At 45.1% G+C, this 6,971-nt stretch overlaps 1 pseudogene; it reads right to left on the minus strand.

The window, feature by feature from the left end:
• Positions 1-6,971, minus strand: part of LOC135219094 (protein suppressor of white apricot-like) — a 61,027-nt pseudogene that overhangs the window by 11,652 nt on the left and 42,404 nt on the right.

The following is a 6,971-nucleotide window of genomic DNA, read 5'->3' on the forward strand; positions in this document are numbered from 1 at the left end:
CTGTGACAGAATCTGTGATCTTCAAGATTGCATTCAGATCCTCTTTGGCCTTCCATTCCTCTGCTAGGAAAAACTGGAGAGGCCTGAGGTGCAGTCTCCCCAATGCGGAAAGAAACTTTTCCAAGCGAGGAAATGGTGCCCAGCAGACTCATCCATTCCCTCCGCCGAGCAAGTCTCTTTCCCCAGGAAGGCTGAAACTTCTCTAAGCCTTGCAGCTGACGTTTCCTGGGACGGAAAACGCCCCGAAAAGCCACTGAAGCCATCCAAGCAATCCCCAGATACACGATGGACTGTGTCGGGGTCAGATGCGACTTTTCGAGGTTGACTAGAGGTCCCAGGGACTTCGCTAAGGCTAACGTGAAGTGAAGGTCCTTCAGACACTTCTCCTCTGACGACGCTCTGACGAGCCAATCGTCGAGATAGAGAGATACTCTTATCCCTGAAGAGTGTAACCACCTCGCTACATTCTTCATGATGACGGTAAAGACCATCGGAGCCGTGCTCAAGCCGAAACAAAGGGCTCTGAACTGCCAGACTTTGTTTCCCAAAACAAATCTCAGATATTTTCTTGAAAGAGGGTGGATTGGAACGTGAAAGTATGTGTCCTGCAGGTCTAAGGACACCATCCAGTCGCCCGGTCTCAAGGCTCCTAGAACAGACTGAGGTGTCACCATTTTGAACTTGATCTTTTCTACGAAAAGATTGAGCCTGCTTACGTCTAGGACTGGACGCCAACCCGACGACTGCTTCGGTACCAGGAAAAGTCTGTTGTAAAATCCTGGTGACCCCAGGTCTACGACCTCTTTTCTCGATCATCTGATCTAAAAGATCGAAAAGAATTCGCCTTTACTCCCCGTGATATGACGGAGAAAGGTCTCTGGGAGTTGTGGATAGAGGAGGAGGATCCAAAAAGGGGATCTTGTACCCCTGTTCCACAATCTTGAGGGACCATGGGTCCGTATCTCTCTCCATGCTCCCGCAAAAAACTTCAGTCTGGCTCTGACTGGTGTCTGAAGGACATGATCTTCATTTGGTAGTTTTGGGCTTGAAGGAAGCTCTTCCTCTTGAAAGCCCTCTCCCTCGAGGAGCTGCTCTCGAGGGAGGAGCCCCACGAAAGGGTTTAACCTTCTTAGGAGGTCGCACAAAGGAAGACGTAGAAGGAACTGCTGGACGTCTCGAGGACTGTGCTAAGAGGTCCTGAGTAGCTTTCTCTTGCAAGCTACTTGCCAGGTCCTTTACCATCGTCTGGGGGAAGAGATGGTTCGAAAGGGGAGAAAAGAGCAGCTCCGCTTTCTGAACGGGCGTAACCGATCTAGCGGTGAAATTGCATAGAAGAGCTCTCTTCTTAAGGAACGCTATTCCGAAGTGCGAAACTAACTCTTCCGAACCCTCCCTGACGGCCTTGTCCATGCAAGATAACATGCTGGACAGCTCACCAAGACTTAGCGAGTCCGGGCTCCTAGATTGCAAGTCCAGGACTCCCAAGCACCAGTCCAAGAAGTTGAAAACTTCGAGAGTCCGTAGAAGTCCTTTCAAGTGATGGTCCGTTTCAGTAGGTGTCCAAGAAACCTTGGCTGTAGACAAAAGGGACCTCCTCTGAGCATCGACTAGGCTAGAGAAATCCCCTTGGGCTGACGAAGGGATCCTCACACCCACATCTCCTTTGGTCTCGTACCAAATGCCGCCTTTTCCACTGAGTCTTGAGGGAGGAAGGGCGAAAGTCGACTTGCCCTGATCCTTCCTTCGATCCATCCAATCCTGTAGTTTCTTGAAGGCCCTCTTGGTGGAGAGAGAAGTCTTCATTTCCACAAACTCCGGGGTCTTACAAGACTTGGATGACAACAACTGCGAGGGAGGAGACCTGGGCACTGCAGGCTGAAACTTGTCTCCGAAAGACGAACATAACAGCCGCACAAGTACCTTGTAATCCGAGACGGACGAAACAGAAGGATGCTCCTTTTCAATCGAGTCCGCCAGACTACTCAACTCTCCTTCTTCCCTAAGAGGAATCGGACACCTCCCATCCGGAGAGGGCGTAAGCCCAGCGGGTCTGGTCGTAATCAGAGACCTCCGCTGCTTGGAAGCAGAAGTTTCTTCAATGAGACCGACCTTCCGTCGGTCCCTACTGCTCGAAGGAAGCAGAGCGTCTTGACAGCGCTGAGCATCCTGAGAGACGACCGAGACTGCCTTACTTCGATCTGCTGAAGCGTCCTTACGCTTCTTACAAGAGCGACCAGGTTTAGATGCCAAAGCGTCTTTCTGAGCGCTTATGAAATCCTTATCATAAGGAAAAGCGTCCCTCCGAGCGTCCACACAAGCGTCCTGCTGAACGTCCTCATCCTGCTTGGCGTCCCCGAAGCCTCCTGAAGCGTCCTGCCGAGCGTCCTCAAAAGCGCCTTGGCTGAGCGTCCTCCCCGAGCGTCTTGTCGAGCAGCCTGCCCAGGACGTCGAGAGGGAAAAGAAAGCGTCCTGACGACAAGCTTTCCTACCAGGTGAACGAGAATCGGCGATGACCGAAGGAGACGCATTAGGAGAAAAAAGACGAAACTGCGGAAGGAAAAAGAAGGAGACTGCTTTTTCGTCCTCTTGACTGGCAGCCTGACGTCCTTCCTCCGTTTAGGCTCGACTGCTGCTGGGCGAGTCTTCTGAGCCATCAAAGTAGACAACTGGTCCTGAAGGGACAAAAGGATGTTCTTCGTGGGCGAAGAAACAACAGAAGGAGCAGGACTGAGCCTGCGAGAAGACGAGGGGCGAGGGGACGCCTCCTTTCTTCTCACAGGTACAGCTACCTGCTTCTCCAAACAGCGACTGTAGCGCTTCTCAGCGTCATCACCGGATGACATTCTACCTCTCTTCTGAGGCGGAAAGGCGTCATAAGAATCCGGAGAGGGGAAGGGGAAGAGGAAGAAGAGCAGAACGAAACTGGAGAGATAGATGTGAAAGCGTCCTCACTTACGTATAAGTCCTTTTTCAATGGACGCGAGCTCTCCGAGCGCTCCAACCCCTTCGCGGGGGAGGGCGCCTCGGAGGACGAAAACAGTCCTTCAGGATGCGAGCCTGGACACGCTCCTTGGCAACCTGGGATTGCAACAGGCCTGTGCCGAAGGGACCGCCAGATGGTGGGAAGCCACCGTAACCTCTGCGGCTTTCGACATATCCACTCCCTGAGTCCTGGGAGTCCGATAGCGGTCTAGGCCTAGAGGCATTATGGGGCCAATCTGACGCCCCCTCCACAACACTAAGGGCACGATCACACACTTTCACTGAGCCAGTTTCTAAGGCTAACACTTTCGGATTCTAGAGTGCGTAAAGACTCTTAAATCAGAGAAAAAAGGGCATTACTTCTCCAGACACAGAATCAGGGCCCGAAGGCAACATCACAGGTTTAGGTGAAACAAATTCTACCGGGGTTAATGCAGGTGAAATGTTACTTCCCTTACCTTTAGAAGAACCGCTCTTGGAGGAAGACCTCCTGATCCTATCGCGTTCCAATTTACGCCGATAGGAATCATACACCCTTCCATCCATCATCGGTCAATCCTTCACATTCATTGCACCGATCATCCAACAAACATACATGCCCCCTACACCCCATACATACTGTGTGGGGATCTACCGATGATTTAGGTAGCCTCACCTTACAATCACTCTTTAAACACACTCTGAAACTCACTGAACTTGATCCAGACATCACGTTTACAGAAAAGCCAATCCAAAATAAAAAAAACAGTCCACTATTGCGCGTGCCAATCCAACAATCCAGAATCAATATCAAAAGACAATCCAGATACTTAAATGACGAGTAAATCCAAAAATCCTAGGCGGAGGTACTGCAACAGTTGTTTACAGCACCGGCGACATAAAAAATATGAATAGAAAATGGGAATGGTTCCTGATATCCGCCTCCCAGCGGCAGGAATGGGTACTACCACCTGGCCGCCCACTGCGTGCCCCGCGAGTTTTGAAATTCTGTCGGACTTCAGAAAATATAGCTATATATATCTGTCAGGTAAGTTTCATGAACAAACTTTAAATTTAACCTGATAACAACTGCAAGATTTCAATTTAAATTTTCAATACTTGAGAAACCTTTGCCAAAAATGTAAAAAAATCTTACAAAGAAATTTGTCATTTATATATTTATAAACAGTCCTAGTACTGTCCCAGCAAATGTATGTAAACAACCAAATTCATTCACTGTCATTTCTATTTAAAAAATTACACTTTATAAGGTGTCTTTCATTAGTATTACATGAAGACCAGAACAATCATCAGTTGTTGACTAGCCATTCAAAATAATTTGTATAACACACCCCTGGGGGAAAACTAAATGTAACAAAATATTAATCCTGTAGGGGAGCAGTGACATCTGTGCACCCCATATGGTGCACTGTATGCATTACTTTAGGTTTTTTTGTAGTGTCCTTGGGCTATAGCTGCAACCTCTTTCATTAGTTTTGCTGTAACTCCATTTACCTTTCTTCCATCTTATTTTCCATCCTCTCCTGACAGTTGTTTCAGTACAACTGTGAGATTTTCCTCCTGTTACACCTTCAAGACTTCTCCACTCTTAATTTCCCTTTCAACAATGAAATGACCTCAAGTCCTAGCCCTTGACCAATTAACCTTATTTACCTGTGAGACTTGGAGTGTGAGCGGGACCGAGAACGACGCTTCTTGTGCCTTCGGGAGCGTGACCTCGACCTCTTCCGTTTCTTCCGTTCTCGACGACTGCTGGGAGAATGACTTTCCGACCGCTCGTGTCGGTGCTTTTTACGACTTCTGGACCTACAAGGGAAAATTCCTTGAAATTAATCAAACAGTCCTATGCTCTACAGTCTATACCTCTTTATAACATAAAATACGAGAACTTAGACCCAGTGTCTTAATAGAAAACAATAGTGAAAATAAGATGTACTTTACAAATGCCAGCAGTCATGATTTCATGAGTATAATAGTACAATACTAATTATTTTATCATCCTGTTATACACAAAGGCATACAGCCATCAAACTAAAACAATACTGTAGAGGCCTCACTTTAGGAATTCTACAGCACAGTATATATTATTAAATGTCCTTCGTACAAGCCACTCATCCTTTACTGATTTGCTTTCTAACTTTTACATTTAACCTGTTCCCATTGGCATTTTCTCTTAAAACTGTTTAACTACCAGAAATTTTTCTTACCCAAATTTTCAGCCAAATGTACCAATTACCTAAAATCTATAAAGGACATCTGTTGAATATTGGCAATACAGTATTACTGCCACATTACATAGGCACTTTTGACCTTCATGATGCTTAATAAAGAAACATAATCCTTTATAATTCCAGTTTAGCAAGCACAAATAGACCATAACTATTCTCACCATACTTCAATTACCCAACTTAATAATAATATAATATATTAAAAGTCAAACTTACTTTTCCCGGTGACTTGAATCTACATGCCGGGATTTGCTGGCTCTGATCTCTAGACTCTGACTTCTCCTTTCTCCCTCACTGGCTCCTGTGAACAGACAACTTGATGAGATACAGTTTTCCTCAACCAGTTTTACAGGAACATTTTTATATATACTGAACATGATCCTTTTTAAAATATCAATAAATGATCCATTCATACCGATGACCAATAAAGTGAATGTGATCCGTACTCCTAAGTTCGCACTTCAAAACACTTACTGAGGCTGGTCAAACTATGAAACATTATTTATCATTTACAAGTACAGTACTGAATAAGCGCACAGATCATAAGAAAATCTCAAGAGACCATTGCTACTACAAATAAAAAAAAAAAATTTATACAATAAGTTACTACTGGTACTACCTAAACAACAGAACAAAACGAATGAATCAAGTGGTCTGCTGAGAAAATGCCTTGACACTTTCTCTCTCTAATGCTGACAGTGTGACGTCCTTTCAATCCGACTTTTAAGAATTACTTACCTGCACTTACCCAGCTGGCATGGATCATCTGATGACGACCTCAAGGAACCTGAACACTGATTTAGAGGGAGAAAAAAGGGGGAAAGGGAAACGGGAACGGTGGTGCACAAAGAACTCGAAAAATGAAAACAATAAAAACAAAAAAAAATTGAAGGTAGTACTACACAGTTGGAACAGTGGTCCATCCGGTGGCAGCAGCCACAGCGCTAATCCGACGTCGTAGCCAAGCAGATCACCACCAGGTCTTTAATCACTAAATGTCACTTGAAGATGCTGTCTAGTTTTCCACTATAATCTACCCATGAACCTACTTTACCAAAGCCCAAAATCCCTCTTGACAGCAAAGAAATGCTCTGAATCTCTTTTCAAAAACACACTTGCCTCCAAACAAAATCCTAACATTCCTGTGGTTAACTGTATACCTACAGGAAGAAACAAATCTATGATAAATAAATGAACTATCACTACCTTTCAAGACTGTAACTATAACAACCTATTTTAAGTCCTACGGATTACTCACACACTCCCTATAAACCAGGGAGTTTGGCAGAGTCTACTACAGTAACAGATGGAAACAGCAGAGTACTTCTTGGAGTTCAATGTCTGAGTCTTTAGCATGATGTTACAGATGTTCCATCAATATGGTGTAACTTGATAACAAACAAATTAATTTTGTCTACTTGTCAAGATTACAAGCACCTTGTGAGAGTAAGTGATACTGCCTCTTTTCAAAAGGGAAAATTGATGGAATTTGTGCATACTTTTGAACACACATCATAATCAACCGTGACTGATTTATCGTAAGGTAGTTTAAGCAGACCACCATGTCAAAACACGCGCTCTCATAGGGCTAGTTATGATCAATCGTGGACGTAAGTAGCAAAAATAAACTAGTATGTGTTATCAACTACATCGTAAGTCTCAAGCCGCCCTTCATGTACAGAGGATGTGTGTGATGTTAGATCACCACCCACCACTGACGTACCCCCACTAAGTGTATAGTTATTAAATTCAGAGTTGAAG

The sequence above is a fragment of the Macrobrachium nipponense genome, chromosome 19, assembly GCF_015104395.2.
Source record: "Macrobrachium nipponense isolate FS-2020 chromosome 19, ASM1510439v2, whole genome shotgun sequence".
Taxonomy (NCBI): Eukaryota; Metazoa; Arthropoda; class Malacostraca; order Decapoda; family Palaemonidae; genus Macrobrachium; species Macrobrachium nipponense.